This window comes from Notamacropus eugenii, chromosome 5 (assembly GCF_028372415.1).
Source record: "Notamacropus eugenii isolate mMacEug1 chromosome 5, mMacEug1.pri_v2, whole genome shotgun sequence".
In the NCBI taxonomy this organism is placed as follows: Eukaryota; Metazoa; Chordata; class Mammalia; order Diprotodontia; family Macropodidae; genus Notamacropus; species Notamacropus eugenii.
The window spans coordinates 385269902-385289759 of record NC_092876.1 but is presented as its reverse complement, the minus strand read 5'-3'; the positions used below and the strand labels follow the sequence as shown (position 1 = coordinate 385289759).

General features: G+C 36.7%; 1 pseudogene; it reads right to left on the bottom strand.

Moving 5' to 3' along the window:
- Nucleotides 1-12498: 12498 nt before the first annotated feature.
- Nucleotides 12499-12747, bottom strand: LOC140503047 (cytochrome c oxidase subunit NDUFA4 pseudogene; annotated as a pseudogene).
- Between the last annotated feature and the right edge of the window lie 7111 nt (nt 12748-19858).

Here is a 19858-nt window from a genome sequence, read left to right as displayed (position 1 = left end):
ATAAGACCCTAGAAGGTTACTTTCTTGGTGAACAGATATCTCCCCCCATCCTTTCAGATGAGGAAGAGCAATGATTACCATCAGGGAAAGACATCAAAGTCAAGGCTTCTGTATCCCAAAATAAATATTCCATGGGCTCAGGCCGTGGAAGAACTCAAAAAGAATTTTGAGAATCAAGTTAGAGAGGTGGAGGAAAAACTGGGAAGAGAAATGAGAGAGAGATGCAAGAAAAGCATGAAAAGCAGGTCAACAGCTTGCTAAAGGAGACACAAAAAAGTGCTGAAGAAAATAACACCCTGAAAAATAGGCTAACTCAATTGGCAAAAGAGGGTCAAAAAGCCAGTGAGGAGAAGAATGCTTTCAAAAGCAGAATTAGCCAAATGGAAAAAGGAGGTCCAAAAGTTCACTTGAAGAAAATAGTTCTTTAAAAATTAGAATGGAACAGATGGAGGCTAGTGACATTTTGAGAAATCAAGAAATCACAAAATAAAACCAAAAGAATGAAAAAATGGAAGATAATGTGAAATATCTCATTGGAAAAACACCTGACCTGGAAAATAGATCCAGGAGAGACAATTTAAAAATTATGGGACTACCTGGAAGCCATTATCAAGAAAAAGAGCCTAGACATCATCTTTCATGAAATTATCAAGTAAAACTGCCCTGACATTCTAGAACCAGAGGGCAAAATAAATATTCAAGGAATCCACAGAATACCGCCTGAAAGAGATCCAAAAAGAGAAACTCCTAGGAACATTGTGGCCAAATTCCAGAGTTCCCTGGTCAAGGAGAAAATATTGGAAGCAACTAGAAAGAAACAATTCAAGTATTGTGGAAATATAATCAGGATAACACAAGATCTAGCATCTTCTACATTAAGGGATAGAAGGGCATGGAATATGATACTCCAGAAGTCAAAGGAACTAGGACTAAAACCAAGAATCACCTACCCAGAAAAACTGAGTATAATACTTCAGGGCAAAAATGGTCTTTCAATGAAATAGAGGACTTTCAAGCATTCTTGATGAAAAGACCAGAGCTGAAAAGAAAATTTGACCTTCAAACACGAGAATGAAGAGAAACATGAAAAGGTAAACAGCAAAGAGAAGTCATAAGGGACTTACTGAAGTTGAACTGCTTACATTACTGAAGTTGAACTGCTTACATTCCTACATGAAAAGACAATATTTGTAATTCTTGAAACTTTTCAGTAACTGGGTAGTTGGTGGGATTACACACACACACACACACACACACACACAGCACAGAGTGAGTTGGATAGGATGGGATCATATCTTAAAAAAGTGAAATTAAGTAGTGAGAGAGAAATATAGTGGGAGGAGAAAGGAAGAAATGGAATGGGGCAAATAATCTCTCATAAAAGAGGCAAGCAAAAGACTTTTCAGTGGAGGGAAAAAGAGGGGAGGTGAGAGAAAGACATGAAGCTTACTCTCATCACATTCAACTAAAGGAAGGAATAAAATGCACACTCATTTTGGTATGAAAACCTATCTTACAATACAGGAAAGTGGGGGAGAAGGGGATCAACAGGGTGGGAGGATGATGGAAGGGAGGGTAGTGGAAGGGGGGAGGAATTTGAAGTCCACACTCTTGGGGAGGGACAGGATCCAAAGAGAGAACAGAAGCAATGTGGGGCAGGATAGGATGGAGGGAAATATAGTTAGTCTTACACAATATGACTATTATGGAAGTCATTTGTAAAACTACACAGATATGGCCTATATTGAATTGCTTGCCTTCCCAAAGGGAATGGGTGGTGAGGGAGGGATGAAGAGATGCTGGAAGTCAAAGTTTTGGGAACAACTGTTGAGTATTCTTCTTGCAACTAGGAAATAAGAAATACAGGTAATGGGGTATAGAAATTTATCTTGCCCTTCAGGACAAAGAGAAGATGGGAAGGGAATGGAGGGATGTTAGAAGGGAGGACAGATTGGTGATAAGGGCAATCAGAATGCTTGGTGTTTTGGGGGTGGAGGGAGGGAGAAAGGGGGAGAAAATTTGGAACACAAAATTTTGTAGAATGTTAAAAGTTAAATAAATAAATTTTAAAAAATAAAATAAAATTCTCAGTTTTACTAGTACACAGACCAATTGCTTTTCTGAATCAAGGTAGTTTAGATTCCATGCACCAACATGTCTAAATGAAATAGCAACCTTAAAAAGAAGAATATATTTACATCTTCTTTCCATGACTGAGCCAAAAGGAATGTCAGTCTCTGACCTCACAAGGCTCCCAATAACTGAGCAGTCAGTGAATCACCATTTGATATGTCTTGTAGGACTTCACTAAAAAAAAAGTGCAAGTCTAATTATTGAATTGAACCTCATTCTTTTCATCTATATTTAAAATAGATTATCAGTTGAAGTAACATTTTACCAATCTGTCCCAAAACATATCCAAACCAGATGCAAAATATTAAGCTAAGAGCTTTTAAGTGCCTCCTATATGCAGAACATTACTAGCTGTTATAATTGGTTACAAAAGAAATTATACTTTCCCTATTCTTCGGAGAATTCAAAATAGATTTACTTCTCTGACCTTATATTGTTTGTAGAAAGAATTTGAAGGAAAAAGAGATATTTTTAACGGAGTAAATCCATGCAAGTGGGTGTCTATAAAATAAAGTACAGATTTCTCATCTAGTATTTAAAGCTTTCCACAATCTAACTCCAATATACCTTTATAGCCTTATTATAAATCAGACCTTCTGGAACTTGCCATCCTAGCCAAGCCAGACTGTTAAGGGCTCCCCCAAACTGAAATGTGTGTCTTCTACTTTGTATATTCGTGTCTCATGCCAAAAAAATACTCATTCCTTGTCTTCTCCTTTCAGTTTTCTCCAATCCAAATTTACCACAACTTCTTCTACTTCTAGGAATCCTTCCCCAGTGCCTCAAATTGAAATGCTTTCTTCTATCTTAAATATGTGTAGAATGTTTAGACTATATATTTCTTTTGCCCCCATATACTCTCTTATTTTTGCCATACTTACCTATATATACCTCATACTCAGTATGTCCCCCCTTACCCAGGCAGTTAGGTGGTACAGTGGATAGAGCACTGGTGCAGAAGTCAGGAGGACCTGAGTTCAAATCTCACCTCAGATACTTGACACTCACTAGCTGTGTGACCTGGGCAAGTCACTTAACCCCAATTGCCTCATCCTGGGTCATCTCCAGTCATCCTGATAGATATCTGTTCATTGGATTCAGATGGCTCTGGAGGAGAAGTGAGGTTGGTGACCTGTACAGCCCTCCCTCACTCAAAACAAAGTCAAGTGCAAGTCATATCATCATTTCTCTGATGTCATGGTCCTCTTTGACAACAAAGGATGAACACACACGTAATAATAATAGGACATCAGCAATGCCAAAGACTGATGAAATGTAATAAGGATAAGGATTGAGAAAAGGCTATTAGATTTGGTAATTAAAAGATGACTGGTAACTTTGGAGAGATCAATTTCAACTGAATAACAAGGTCAAAATTCATGTGGAAGAGAGGAGTAACAGAGACCAAGAAAGGTTTCAGAGATTTTAGCTAAGGTGTCGAGGAGAGACATGGTCAGTCAGCTGATTAGCATTTATTAAGCTCCTACAATGTGCAAGATACAGGACAAGGGCTGGATAGTTCAATTCAAGGGAAAGTTTTTTTGAGATTGGAGAAGATGTGGTTATGTTAGAAGTTATGTTTCAACAGAGAAACTGAAGAATAGCAAGAGTGGGGATGATAAAAGATGCAATGAATCAGAGAATATGGAAGGGAATAGGATCAAGGCAAATTATATTGAGATTTGTCTTGGCAAGGATAATGGATGTCAATTCATGATAGTCAAGGGAGGAAGGAGATCATCAAGAAAGAAAAAAACAAGGGGAAAAGAGGTATCTTGAGGAATAGCTCCCTCAATGTTTTGAGTAAATTTTGAATCAAGGTCCTTCCTTGAGGAGAGGAGAAGAGGGTGCTATTGGAGGCTTGAAAGGAATAAACAATTTTGAAATAGCCACTATGCCAAGTAGGATAGTAAAAAAGCTACAGAAGTGAAAAAGATTGCTTTGTTGCAGTTGAGATCATGTAATAGAGGAGAAAGGGGGAGGGAATAAGCATTTATTTAGCACTTACTGTGTTCTAAGCACTGTGCTAAGTGCCTGAGATATTTACAGTGTCTCATTTGATCCTCACAATAACCTTGTGAGGTACATGCAATTATTTCCCTCATTTTACATTTGAGAAAATTGAGGCAGACAGAAGTTAAGTGATTTGCCCTGGGTCAAACAACTTAGTCTCTAAGACTATATTTGGACTCAGGTCTTCCTGACTCCAGTTCCAGCACTCTATTAGCTACCTACAAACAGTATGATTGCATGATTTTCTTTAGCACACATGAATAAGAGCCAAGAATATAGATTATTTGAATACCATACCTTACACATAGCAGACTTGTAATAAATGTTTATTAAATAAGTATTATTATAAGATAACTTGGAAGGACCTCAGAGGTTATCTGCTCCAATTTGCTCATTTCACAGAAAAGGTAAGTGAAGCAATTTAAGTGCCTTGGCCAAGGTCATGGTAGTAGACATCGAAGATGGGATTTTAACCCAAGGCCTAAAATTCCAAAGTTGTTGGAATCCACCATACCAGAATTTTCCTATATGTGCTTATACATTTGAAACAAATACAACAAGACAAAAACAAGAAAGATATAACAAAGACTCTATTTTATAATTAATAGACATGGAATCAAGAGCAATAAAATACTTTATTGGGCCCTCATTTTATATATTAGGAAATGGATGCTCATAGGCTAAGTTGAATGTCTAAGGTTATACAGTAAGTGGCAAATCTAGTATTCAACATAAGTCCTTTAACTATAAATCCAACATTCTCTCTCTTATAGCACATTGTGTTCCAGGACAGTAGTCTTTTCTTGCACCATTTCATTAAATGGTCGGAGAGATATATTTTACAAAGAATATTTATAGATTACTAAAATAATTTATTAATAGTATTTTAAGATTAATAAAATAAATAAAGAAAAGAATTTATAAGATAATTTAAGGCAATATTCATCAATAGAGTGTTGATTATATAATGCCAGAATACATAGTCATGAGGGGACAGCTAGATGACACAGGGGATAGAGGGACAGGCCTGGAATCAGGAAAACTCAAATGACCTCAATTCCAGCCTCAGACACTTAGTAACTGTGTGACCCTGGGCAAGTTTTTCATCAGTCTCCTCATCTGTAAAATAAACTGGAGAAGAAAATGGCAAACCACTTTAGTAACATTGCCAAAACCCCCAAAAGGGGGTCGTGAAGAGTCAGATATGACTGAAAAAATGACTCAACTGCAACTAAGAATATCATCCAATCCCAGAGATCATCTAGTATAGCCCATGCCTGAGTACAGGCTCATAAGCACCCTTTATAATCCAATCCTCCTTTTCTCCAGAATTTCTCAAGAACAACTAACAGTGGTTCAGCAGTTTTATTCATGAGATCTTTAAGTTGCCAAACCTGGTTACTTGAACTCAGTGTGGGCAACTAGCACTATTTTATGATCTCCATGCCTATCATAAATTTCAAACCACTGTTAGCCAGTTTTATCTCTCACATCCCAAAATGTGACAGCCTAAAATATCTTAGTAAGTTAAATGATGGTGATATATGGGATATATGAACAAAAAGGACAATAATGTTAATAAAGAAATTTAAGGCTTTTAAATATATCTCATTTTAACTCACAAAAACTGTTTGAGTTGGATGCTATTATTATCCTCCTTTCACAGACTAGAAAACTTAGGTTGCATTATTTGCCAGTTATCACACAATTAGTAAATGTGTGGAAATGGATTGGAACTCAGGTTGTCCTAACTCCAGGTCCAGTACCCTAGCCACTATGTTACGTAGCTGCATAGCCACAACTGGAAGAATTTGCTGCCTAGAAAACTTGGGTCATTACAGACCATAAAGTTTCCTTTTTATCATTTTTCCCCTTCAGCAATGTACCAGCCCATATGCATATTTAAGTTAGCTCATCTGAGAAGCATGGGAAATCTGGTTATAAAGGAGTTGGATACAAAGGTCATATGTTTCAGTGGGAGAATAGATGGTGTATGGGTACCTGGGAGAGACAAGCATGGGGTACCAGTCTACCTGGGATGTGCCAGCAGGGAGAGAATGAGGGAGTGAGGGATAGAATTGTTGCTAGGTATTTAGAAGAAATGCCTGAATTAACTAGACAAGGAAAGAAAAAGCAAATAGATCCCAGAATGCAGATGATGTGAAAAAGGAAAGACAACTGGGAGGATCACCAAAGTGGGATGATGGAGCACCGGTGCAATATTCACAGCTCCTATGGCAACTATGAATATGTCATCAGAGTTCTGAATCACAAGGTATAACAGATTCTCCATATAGAAGGCAGAAGAAAAACATTTATTCAGACATCAGAAAGTCAAATCCCAACACCATAAAAACAAATCCAACACAGCAACAGAGATATCTACACACAATAACAGTGCAAGGGCCACTACTATCCCCAAGTTTTCTCCCTACTAGCCTTATCACAAAATAGCTCCCTTAAACAAAATCACAAACAAGCTCTCTCACTCACACTAGTTGCTGCCTTCTTTCTCTTTCCCAACTCTGACCCACTTCGTACTCCACCCCTTCCTGTTCTACCTGCTCAACAAACACCTCCCACCAGAGATTCCATGTGAATCAGATTTCCATGTCACCCAGGCTGGTCACATGGGCCTATTAATGGATGGGAAAGATCTTTCCATTTAAATTACCATTACAGATGGGAGCAAAAAAGAATAAGAAAAAATTAAATAGAGGAAATGAAGAAAAAAAATTAGCACAGCTTCTGTGCTAAAGATAATTGTCAGCATCAGTTCTTAAAAATTGGTTTCTCTTTGAATTCAGCATCAGAGTAAATTTGTATAGTTAGCTTTTTCTCTTTTTTAAAAATAACTCCTATTTACCAGGTGTGAATATGTACAGAAGTTGGTAAAATTACTGTCAATATAAAAAATGCAGTAACTTCTCCTTCACAAAGACTCCCTGCTGACACGCAAAAAAACCCAAGAAAAATAGTCAATATTAATTAAGAGTCCCTAATGTGCTGAGCCTCCCAAAATGGATACTAAGTAGCATCCTCAGTGTCTTTAATTGCACAGAACAGCAAATTATGGACTTTCAGTGGCTGAGAAAGCAAGAATTAGATCTATTGGTCATGCCAGTGATTATTTTGCTTCCTTCTGATATTTTTTTATCCTTACACTATGCTTTATAATATGTATACAATCATGGTGAGAGTTTCCTCTGCTGCTGCTGAGTCAAAAATTCAGGCATTTATAAGATTCTTTCTACAGTCAGCTGATGAGCACACATTCAGTAGTCTTTTTTTAAAACTGCCCACAATTTTCTTTTTAATTAACAATCTGTAGACATTTAATTGTTTATGCTCCAACAATGAAAATTTTAACAAAATTAAAGAGTTTTGATCTTCAATTCTAGACTGATCTCACATTATATTGGAAAGCAGAGAGTGTGTTTCTCACTTTTCAATTTAAGATAACCTATCACACTCCTCAATGAAAAACATTGCTCATATTTTATGTTCATATTATTGATTCATTTTTTATAGATGTTTTCCAATCATCTATCCATCTAAAAGCTTGGAATTTTCATTATTCTGATATTCATTATCTTAATCCCACAATTGAGAAGTCACATTTTTTTTTCTAGATCTTTGAGTTCATTATTCTATATTGAAGCAGGCAGTGGTGTGGCAAATAGAGCTCAGGACTTTGGATTAGGAAAATATGAGTTCAAACCCAACTTCTGATACAAGCTATCTAAATCAGGAATGGGGAACCTGTGCCACATGTGGCCCTCTAGGTCCTTAAGTGTGGCCCTTTGACTGAATCCAAACTTCAAAGAACAAATTCACCACAACTGAAGACCTAGGGGGACACATATGGCCTTGAGGCCACAGGCTCCCCACCTCTGGTCTAAGTCTAGTGAGTTGCTTAACTTTTGCCTCAATTTCTTCAACTGTAAAATGTGGATACAAGCACCCAGCCCCACAGGGTTATTGTGAAGATCACATAAGGCAATATTTATAAAGGGCTTAGCACGTGGTGCTTATTTCCTTCCCCTTTTGGGAGTGTGTGTGTGTGTGCGTGTGTGTGTGTGGAATTATCATACCATGTGCACAATTGATTTACTCTTGTTCTTTCTAAGAGTTACTTTATAAAGTAGTTGTAATTTTGACTCAAACCTTGTTAAATATATTATAAACTTCTGAATGTTTAATAGTACTTATTTCTTCCAGTTTCACGTCAAGAAAAATTTTGGCATTCATTTTTACAAGATTATGAGTTCAGAATTTTCTCCCTCCCTCTCTCCCCCTTCTGAAAATTGTAAGAGATTTGAAATAGCTTACACATGTGCTATGATGTAAAAGTGTTTCCATATTAGTCACAGTTGAGAAAAAAGAAACAGGTAAAAGGAAAAAAAGGCACAGGAAAGAATAAAGTCAGTGAAAAAAATGTGCTTTGATCTGTATTCAGCATCCATCAGTTCTTTATCTAGATACGGGTAGCATTGTCCTTCATGAGTCCTTTGTACTTGTTTTGGATCATTGTGTTGCTGAGAAGAGCTGAGTCAATCACAGTTGATTATTACACAATGCTTTTAATACTATGTACATTGTTTTCTTGGTTCTGCTTACTTCAGTTAGCATCAATTTGTACAAGTGTTTCCAGGTTTTTCTGAAATTTGCCTGTTCATCATTTCTTATTTTACAATAGTATTTATTTCATTCATATATCACTGCTTATTCAGCCATTCTGCAGTTGATGAACATCCCCTTAATTTCCCAAAAATTCCCACCACAAAAAGGACTGTCATAAATTTATAATTTTTGCTCATGTAGGTCATTTTCCCTTTTTGATGATCTCTTTGAGATATAGAACAAGTATTGGTATCATTGGATCAAAGGGTGTGCACAGTTTGGTTGCCACTTTGCATATAGATCCAAATTCCTCTCCAGAATGGCTGGATCAGTTCACAACTCCACCGACAGTGCATTAGAGTCCCAACTTCCCCACATCTTCTCTAGCATTTATCATTTTCATTTTCTGTCATATTTCTGTCATATTAGATGATCTGACAGCTGTCAGGTAGTGCCTCAGAGTTGTTTTAATCTGCGTTTCTCAGATCTCTTGAAAGTGATTTAGAACACTTCTTCATATGCCTATAGATAGATTTGATTTCTTCATCTGAAAAGTGCCTGTTCACATTCTTTGACCATTTATCAATTGGAGAATGACTTACATTCTTGTAAATTTGCCTCAGTTCTCTATGTATTTGAGAAATGAGGCCTTTATTGAGCCACTTCCTATAAAGATTATTTCCCATCTTTCTGTTTTTCTTCTAATCTTGGTTGCATTGATTTTGTTTACACAAATGCTTTTTAATTTAATATAATCAAAATTATCTATTTTATATTTTGTAAAGTTTTCTACCTCTTGTCTGCTTATAAATTCTTACTCTCACCATATGTGTCACAAGTAGACTAGTCCTTGTTCTTTTAATTTGTTTATGGTATTGCCCTTTATATCTAAATCATACAAAAGGTCTGCCACATTGTATTGATAATCTATTTTTGCTTATTGTTAATGTAATTTTGTTTCTTAATGGGAAGATCTTTCCTATCCATTAATAGGCCCATGTGACCTCCTTACATAGAAGTCTGAGTCACATGGAACCTGTGGTGGAAGGAGTTTGTTGAAGGGGTGGAGCAGGAAGGGTAGAACAGAAAGAGGTGGACCTAGAGCAGAGCTGAAAGGAAATTGGTCAGAGTCTAGTCGGAGCTAGGAAGGATGCAGGCAAGCAGGCTGTTGGCTAGCACGAGTGAAAGACCTTATTTGTGATTTTAAGGGAATCTATTTTGATTTATTTAATGGAGCTGGTTTCTGGGAAGCCTAACAGAAGGAAGACTTGGGGATGGTGTTGTTCTATGCATTGTTATAGATTTTTTTTTTTTTTTTTGCTCTGATGGATTTGGCTTTCTGGTGTCTCAATAAATATTTTCAGTCTATCTTCTATGTGGAGAATCTGTTGCATTTCGAGATTCAGAATTGTGCCAGGATATTCATGGCTGCCATAGAGTGCGGTGAATGTCATGTTGGCACTATACATATCTAATTTTTCTAATATTCTACTTCTGTCCTCAGTTTCTCATTTATTTTTGGTTAGATTTATTGAGTTCTGAGAAGGGACAGTTGAGGTCCCTCACTAGTATAGTTTTGTTGCTTTTTTCATCCTATAATTTATTTAACTCCTGTAAGAATTTGGATGCTATACTTCTTGGTATGTAAGTGTTTAATACTGACACTGCGTTATTGTCTATCATGCTTTTAAGCAAGATGCAGTTTCCGTCCTTATCTTTTTAATTAGGTATCTTGTTTGCTTTTACTTTGTCTGAGACAAGGATTGCTACCTCTGCTGGTATTGGCAGTTGCCTTCTCCACACACTGGCTTGCTGCTGGTTTGCTGGGATGCTTCCTGCCTTGCAATATGATCCCCTTTTATCTGAGTGAGATGGACCTTTCTTGCTGATGTTTTCAGTTTCTTGGGTTAAAAGATTATTTCAACCCTTCTTTTGCTGGCTCTGCCATTCCAGAATTTGGTTTTGGGGTGTTATTTTACAGTTGTTTGAAGGTGAATATGGGAGAGTTACAGCAATTTGCTGCTTACTCTGTCATCTTAGCTCCTGCTCAGTGACCTTATTAATTTTTTCAAGGTAAATCTCAAACATTTTGTCATTATTTGTCTATAGGTCTTAACTGGATACTCTTTGAGTGACCTCCTTTACGTGAATGTAAATGCATATGAATATATATGTGTAGGAATACCCATATTATATAGTCTCTGGATTTTATTAAGCCATTCCTAAACAAAGCAAGCAAAGAAAGTTGAGGAATGGGTAGATTAAAAAGCAGAATGTAAAAGTAAGCCACAAAGCAACATCCCCCTTTTTCCCCCTTTTTCCCCCTTATAGCTATGTCAGAGTTTGAGAACTGCTAGATTGCATCTTGCTACTTTTGTTTTAAACCCACATCTTCACTTAATATATGCTTTGGTTTCCATGCTCCTTTTCTTCCTTAGCTTCCTTAGCTTTCTGTCAGTTATTTCCTCTCCCATTGGACTTTCCAGTTACAGGTGTAAATCCTAATGATATCAATGTACCCCATCCTCCACTGGCCACACTCACTAATTCTGAATCCTCCCAATGCACAAAAGCAGAAACTGACATGTATGTCTGCTTTTAAAAATTTATACCAGTAAAATCTTATGTTGTTATTAGCTGTTTTTCAATCATGTCTGATTCTTTACGACCCCATCTGAGGTTTTCTTGGCAAAGATACTGGATTGGTTTGCCATTTCCTTCTCCAACTCACTTTATAGATAAGGAAACTGAGGCAAACAGTGTTAAGAGACTTGCCCAAGGTCATATACTGTCGGAGGCCAGATTTGAACTCAGGAAAAGAAGTCTTCCTGACTCCAGACCTGGAACTCTACCCACTGTACCACCTAGCTGCCCCAAAAGAGATTGTTGAAATTGAAGCAGCTGGAGGGTTCCTTCAAAAGCTAGGGGCTGAGTTGGACCTTGAAAGATGAACAGGTTTGGGAGTATTACTGAAGAGGGGGGAGATCTCCAGGAAGAGAAAACAATACCTTCCATATGAAACATTTTTGGACTCTCCAATTGCTATTGCCTTCCCCCAAGGTTACATTGTATCAGTTTTGTGTGAGTTCAGTTGTTTTCAGTGATGTCTGACTCCTCATGACCCTATGTGGGACTATCCTGGTAAAGATACTGGAGTGGTTTGCCATTTCCTTCCCCAAGTGTATTAAGGCAAAGACAGATGAAGTGACTTGCCGCACAGCTACAAAGTGTCTGAGATCACATTTGAACTCAAATCTTTCTGACTACAGATCCAGCACGAAGCCACCTTCCTGCCTCAAAATGGAGTATACATTCAATCTTTCCCTATAAGAAGAAAGGAAAAATGGAGTTAAGCAATGGTGATTAATAGTTTAGATTACAAGAATTTAACTTGTATTTAGATATTTAAAGTTCTTTAAATCCCTATTTTTTTGTGTTTCATTCTTAGGAAAAATAAGAATAAGAGAAATTGTGTGATAAAATGAATCAAAGGTCAACTTTGGAGTCAGAAGACCTCTAACTAAATTCTACCTCTGATACTTATTGGCTGTATGACCATGGTTAAGTCATGTGACTTCTAAGTGCCTTTAGGTGATTTTTTTTTTTAAGTTTCACATGATTTCATGCAACATGAGGGAACAGTCAAGCATTTCCCAATTGTATGTAGAATTATGTGGATGGCTTATGGAAGATCTTCATTCTCAGCAGCTGAAAAAGCAACATTGTCACTTAGAATCCTGGACCTTTTTTCTTCAGTTTGCTATAGTCCACATTCACTGAGTAGAACTTGTTCTGATTAGTGGGATTCATTTTGTTCCAAGGCTCTGGGTTATTCTTTCTGTTCCAGCTGATGTCAGGATTGAACAGTGCCAGGCACATCACATACAGGGTCACCCTGGTGCCCCCCACACCTATGAACACAAACAAGAGGATCAAGCTTCAGTGCTTCTTGGCCTGGTTGATGATTATGTGTATCATGACTGCGGCTGTGGGAATCTGCAGTTGCGTTTGCTCCTTGGTTCGCTCACAGCTCAATGTCACTGCCTAGGAGAATGAGGAGGCACAAGAGGACAGAGCATGGCACTGTGGGATGCACACACCCATGCAAAGTAAGTTTTGAAGACTATGAATTGCAGACAAACTGTTCCTGTGTCAGTGAAAAGAATTTTCACGTTGATCAAACTTCAAGTCTAGTCCAAATCTAAGAACAAGGAGCTAGAGCACTCAAATGTACATATAATTAATGTAATAAAACAATTTAACTGGGAAAAAATCAGCAGTTTTAGCATGTACTAAATATGGAGACATATAAGCTTAGATAAGAGCCTTGTAGTTTTGTGTATACAACCCAATTCATGAGTACATATCTTAAATGTTACTCTGGTGGAAATCACAGGAAGAATTTCCTGGGTTTGGGGGTGGGAATCTTCAAAAAGTTAACCTTGCTTTACAAAATATTATTATTATTATTAAAATATTAAATGAATTGTATACATATCTATATATATATATGTGAAATAAAGCTAAATCAATTGACCTAAAATGAATTTTCTGAAGCAAATTAGTTACTATATGTAACATCTGTATAATATATGTGTTCTGATAAGTAGAATTTAAATCATAAGTCTTGAAGGGACTGTAAGAGGTGATCTGGTCAGTTTGCCTTAGGTAAGTTATTATTACCATCTTACAGATTGAGTGGCTGAGGCTTAGGCACATTAAATAACTTCCCAAGATCACACAGTTAATTTATGATAAGATGACATAGACCCCTGATCTCCTCTCCATCCCTACAATTTTGTTTTGCTTTCTTTTGTTTTTCCAACTACTCCACACTGCTACCCAGCATAAGAATTTGAGGTCAGTGGATGATAATTTCTATACAGTGCAGCAGAGTAGTGATTATCCAATAAGACAAGACAAGAGACAAGTTATGAACACATGCAACTGATGAAATGAGATTAGTATCTGTGATACAAATAGTTCAGTCTCTCCAATGTGTGTCCCAAATATATAGCCTTTAATCCATTTAATCAGCATAACAATATATTGGTTCAGCAGCCTGCCATCTCAGCATATAATTTTCACTATAAGGAACATTTTGCAAACACTATAAAACCCAAAGTACTCCATAAGTCTCTAAAACATAAACAGAGTTCTTAATAAGCTATGTCAGCAAGTCCAGAACAAATCATGGGAATGTAATGAAGAAACTGACTTTCCCCAAAGGTTTCTTCTACTGAACTTGAAGGAGAATCTAGTTACATTGCATATTTTTGTAGGGCGGTAGTATTTGGCTTTGATTTATTGTCTCCCCTTCAAGCTCTCTCTTCTTTTTATGCTTGGAAACAATTTATCCTAATCTTCATTAGCTCAAGGAGGATGATAAAATCCACCATAGCTAATTCCAGTGAGGTACAGATATAGGCACTAATATACAATGTGCAACTAAGCCCAGAAACTGAGAGGAAATAAAGGAAGCTTGATAGTAAATTTCTACCATAAGCATTTATAGGGAAGCATTATTCAATCAGCTGGACATAAAGGATCTATTTGAGTCTTTTTCTGTTATATTTTTTGAAATTTATTTTAATTTTTTTTAGTGAACAATTATTTGTTTTCTTTGGCTCTCTCCTTCCATAGTTAAAGAAAAGAAAAACAAAGTCCTTGTAACAAATAAACATAGTCAAGCAAAAGAGATTCTTATATTGGCCATATTCAAAAACGTATGTCACATTCTGCATCTTGAGTTCATCACTTCTTAACTCTTTAATTGTACCGTTCCAAAGAGAAAACAACAAATGAAATGCCATGATGGTGAATGGCATAGCTCTCCAAGCTAGCATTTCCTTACACTCTCTACTAAAATGCTACTCTGTTGCCTTTGTCTTCTGGGGAAGTGATTCTTTTCTGTATAAAACTATAGCAATTCCGAGCAAGGTAGGGAAAAGTCTAATGAACTAGAAAGGTGTAAAGTATCAGCCTAGGAATAGTATAAGGACCAGTAAGTCCTCCTACAAGGACATAGCTAGGATCATAACATCTCATCATAAAATGGTCTGGCAACTACGTAGTGATTTTTTTCAAGCACAATAACTCATTCAGGCCATCCACTATCAATCAATTAATCAGCATTTATTAAGTACCTCCTATGTGCCAGGCACTGTGCTAAGCTTTGTGTATACAAAAAGAGGTAAAAGACAGTCCTCACTCTCAAGGAGCTCATAGTCTCATGGCAAAGGATCTTAACCTAGGGTCTATGAATTTTCTGTCTAAAATAATGATAACTGCATTTCAATATAATTCATTTCCTTTGGAAATCTAAAATTTTATTTTATGTATTTAAAAACATTGGCCTAAGAAGGGGCTCCTGGGCTTCACCAGATAGCCAAAGGGACTCGTGACACAGAAAAGGTTGCCTATATACTAAGACACCAAGAAGTTATTGTCTACATTGATATAGAGAGGAACCACATGGATGAAGTCACAGGTCTTAGAAGTAATCGGTTAGCAACTACTTATTATATGCCTCTTAAGGCAACTATGCTAAGTAAATAAGCTAGTATTTTACAAAGTATGGATATATTCTGTTACCAGTTGTATACTGTGGTTATTAATTGAACCAGTTGACAGTATTTGCTTATTATATTCACAAATATCGTTGACTGAGAATAACAATATAAGACAGGCCAATAAAGACTATTGTAGGAGAGATGAACAAGGTCATTTGGAAACTGCTTGTTTGGAGATTGCTTCCATGACTAACGTTAAACTTGCATTTTTATCGTAATATATATACCTTTAGCTTACTCACCTGGAGCTTAAAGATGAATGTGAGCTGAGAGCAGAGGCATCAGGCTATAACAGACAGAAGATCAGCTTTAGAGTAGGAAAACCTGGGTTTAAGCTCTAGTACTTAAGCTCTAGTATATTGCTAGTATATACTGATTGTGTGACCCTGACCCAGTCTTTAACCCCTCACCACCCCAAATATCTTTCTAACGCTCTAAGTGGAAAAAAGAAGTTACTGATTTGTGTTATTTACAGAATTATCATTGAGGATCTCTGTATATCTATGAAATCACAAATCAGATGAAATCACCCCCACACACAGACATACACACAAATGCACACATACACCACATACACAAACAAACACACATGCCCGAAGGGGGTAAGGGAGAGAATAACTATGGTTGCTCCTTTATGAGGAAATGGCTATATATAACTCTATCTCATGTTCTTATAGACTTATTATTGTTACCTTGTCTCACGGTAGGTCTTCTGTTCTGGTCACTGCATGCCAAGATGGTTTATGTCAATCTTATGGCTGTTTCCCAGCTACTCATAATTACATAACAATTTTGAAATGCTATTCTTTCTATATTTATGCTTCATAGTTATATGGGAATCTCCCATAACATCCACATTGTCACATGATCATCCTGTGATTTGGGATTTCTCCAAATCACTCTAATAACCCCTCCTCACAGAAGTACTTGTAACAGTCAGGATTTGCACAGAAAGTGAGCATGTTTCAAGGTCATCATCAGCATATAATAACTCTCAGCAAGTTGAGGAATGTCAAGGTGATTTGTTGTCTCTAATGGCCAAGGCCATACCAAAAAAGGAAAATGTTCTCAAGAAAAAAATAGGATACCTTTGTATGTGTGCTGCTCTTCTTCATAAAATTCTAATTTCAGCCACTTAACCTACAGTTACAGGATTTAGACCTAGAAGTTTTCTTAGACATAATTTCCAGAGATGCCAAACTCATTGCAGGTGCCTACATTAGATGAAAATGTTTGGAAAATGTTTAATAAAATAAGTGCATATATAACATAGATAACGGTAACACATAGTTTTCTATGTCAATATGCCACTTGAAGTAATTCATTTCTATTTGTTTGTCACAACCACCTCTTTCATCTTAAAGATGAGGAAATTGAGACCCAAAAGCTAAGCAACATGTCCCAAAGAAAATAGGGAGTGGAGTCAGGATTGAAATCCAGGTACAATGAATCCAAATTCAGAAACAGTATGGTATAGTGAAACCTTTATATCGACCCTGAAAAGTGCTACAAGTATCAAGACCCTGATTAGGCAAATAAAGTATAAAGATTAAGCTACTTATCCACAGAGCTTCCTTTGATTGATTTCTCTGATTTCTCTTTTATATATCATATTGTACACAGTTGTTTGCATATTGTCTCTCCCATTAGACTAAGAGTTCCCTGAGAGCAGGGATTGTCTACTTTTTCTATCTAACCTACAATATTGCTGTGAGGATAATTATTTGAAAGTGCTATAAAAATGTTGTTATTTCCACCGTACTCTGATCTGAAAAAAAAAAAAAAGTTTATTCACACTTTTCTTTCTAATTGACTACTATTCTTTTTATTCCAGTAATCTGTTGTTCTACTTTCAGTGTGTAAGGTAGATTTGTGCTTGCTTTTATATTAATGAGGCAACATCCATCACAAGAAGAAATAATCTGGCGAGTCTCTCCATCCCCGTTTTTTGTTCCCATTTATGCAATACAATGTTTAGAATCTCCTATCTAACTTCATTCCTACTTCCAATGGTCTTTATTTTTTCTTTTTTTATTAATTAATTTTATTTATTTTTAGTGTTCTACAATAACTACCATACAACTTAGATTATTATTTTCTCCTCCCTTCCCCCTCCATCCCCCCTTTCTCCCCAAGACACTATATAATTTTATATAGGTTCTACGTATACATTCCTATCAAATACATTTTCACTACAGTCATGCTGTGTTGAAGAATTAAAATGAGTGGGAGAAATCATCAAACAAACCAAAATGCAATACACACACACACGCGCACACACACACACACACACACACACACACACACACACACACACACACAAATGATCTGCTATAATCTGAGATTGAATTCCATAGCTCTTTCTCTGGATGTGGAAGACATTTTGCCTTAGAAGTCCATTGGGAATTTTTTTTAAGTCCTTACATTGCAATGAAGTTCCAAGTCTACCAGAAAAAACTCTCACACACTGTGGTCATTGCTGTGGACAAAGTTCTCCTGATTCTTCTTCTTTCTCTCAGCATCAGATCATATAAGGCTTGCCAGGCCTCTCTGAAGTCTTCCTGTTCATCATTTCTTATACCACAATAGTATTCCATTACATTCATATACCATAATTTATTCAGCCATTTCCCAGTTGATGGGCATCCTCTTGATTTCCAGTTTTTGTCTGCCCGAAAGAGTGCTGCTATAAATATTTTTGTACAGGTAGGAGCCTTTCCCACTTTTATCATCTTTTTGGGATGCAGTCGTAGAAGCACTATTGCTGGGTCAAAGGGTATGCATATTTTTATAGCCCTTTGGGCATAGTTCCAAATTGCTCTCCAGAATGGTTGGATCAGCTCACAGCTCCACCAATAGTGTATTAGTGTTCCAGCTATCCCACATACTCTCCAACATTTATCATCTTCCTGTTGTGTTATGTTTGCCAATCTGATAGTTGTGATGTGGTACCTCAGAGTTGTTTTGATTTGCATCTCTCTAATCAAAAGTGATATAGAGCATTTTTTCATATGACTATAAATATCTCTAATTTCTTCCTCTGAAAATTGCCTATTCATATCCTTTGACCATTTATCAATTGGGGAACCCAATGGTCTTCATTAAAAGACTACTTAAACACCCCCTTAATCTTTTCTAGATCTAAAAAACTAAGAGTGGTGGCATACATGTAGTCTTTGTTGCTGGGAAGGCTGTTGATTGTTTGCATTCTGAGATATAGTATAGCTAAAGCTGATTGTTCATACTAGGTCCAGCACCAATATGATGAATTGCTGAAAGGAGAAAATCACCAGACTACTTAGGGAAATGCAAACTGACCTAGACAGGAAAAATGAGGTAGGTTAAATCTTCCATTTTAATCAACATTGGGACTAATCCATAAATTGCCACTTTAGTTCCACCCTGAGCAAGATATGGAAGAAGGAGGAGGAGGAGAAGAAGAAAGTGAAGAAGAAGAAAGGAGAAGAAGAAGAGAAAGAGAAGAAAAGAGGTTATAGAATCTGTGAGATGAACAGGATTCCAGGTGTTATCTAAATCAAACTTTACCCAAAGTCAGAATTGTGTTTGCATTAACTCCAGCAATCCTAGTGTTTGTTTGAAAGCCAATGACAGGAGGCTATACTTCCACCTATTGCACTGCATTTCTGTTAAAGACATTTTAGAAACTCTTTCCTTATGTTAAATGAAAGGGAAGCTCCTCCCACTCCTTAGATTACACGCATTGGTTCTAATTCTGCAGTTCCTTCTCCTCCCGAAGGAATACTTGAACATGAATCCCAGATCTGCCACTTGCACTAGTTACTTGATCTCATCACTCAGACCTCAACAACCTCATCCATTGACATGAGTGGGGTTAGACTAGATGACTTGTGAGGTTCCTTTTAACTCTAAAACTATGTTCCTATGAACACTTCCAGAGTATGAAGAAAACTATTATATCTTCCTCAAATCTTTTTCTTGACTAGAAATACTGAGACTGATTTTGTATTACTTTATTTTTTTGAGTTTTCTTACTATCCTGGTCAACTTCTGAAAGTTCTAAAAATATTGTATCTCCCTCAGGTTTATATCCTCCACAATTCTAATAAACATTATCTATGTTTTCATTCAAGCAACTGATTAAAAAGAAGATTCCTCCTATCTTTCTAAAATATAGTGCCCATATACTCCAAATATAGTATCACCAGGGAAGAGGACAGCAGAACCATCATCTTTTTAAATTTTGGATATTGTATTTCTATTTGTGCAAAATAATTCCAGTAAAAAGAAATATATAATAACTAACATTACTGACTAAGGCATCATGAGTATGGATATGGCACTTCTTGGGGAGAGGATGTAAGAAAAATGTCTATGTGGGTACATTCTAGTCAGAAACAAACAAGAGATCTGATTGGACCACTATACCAGGCTTTTTAACATGGCCTGAATATGACAGGAGAGATATTTCTGAATTGCCAAGGCTGAATTGCCAAGACAACTTAAAGTGCTCTCCAAAAGTGAGAACAATCTGGGAA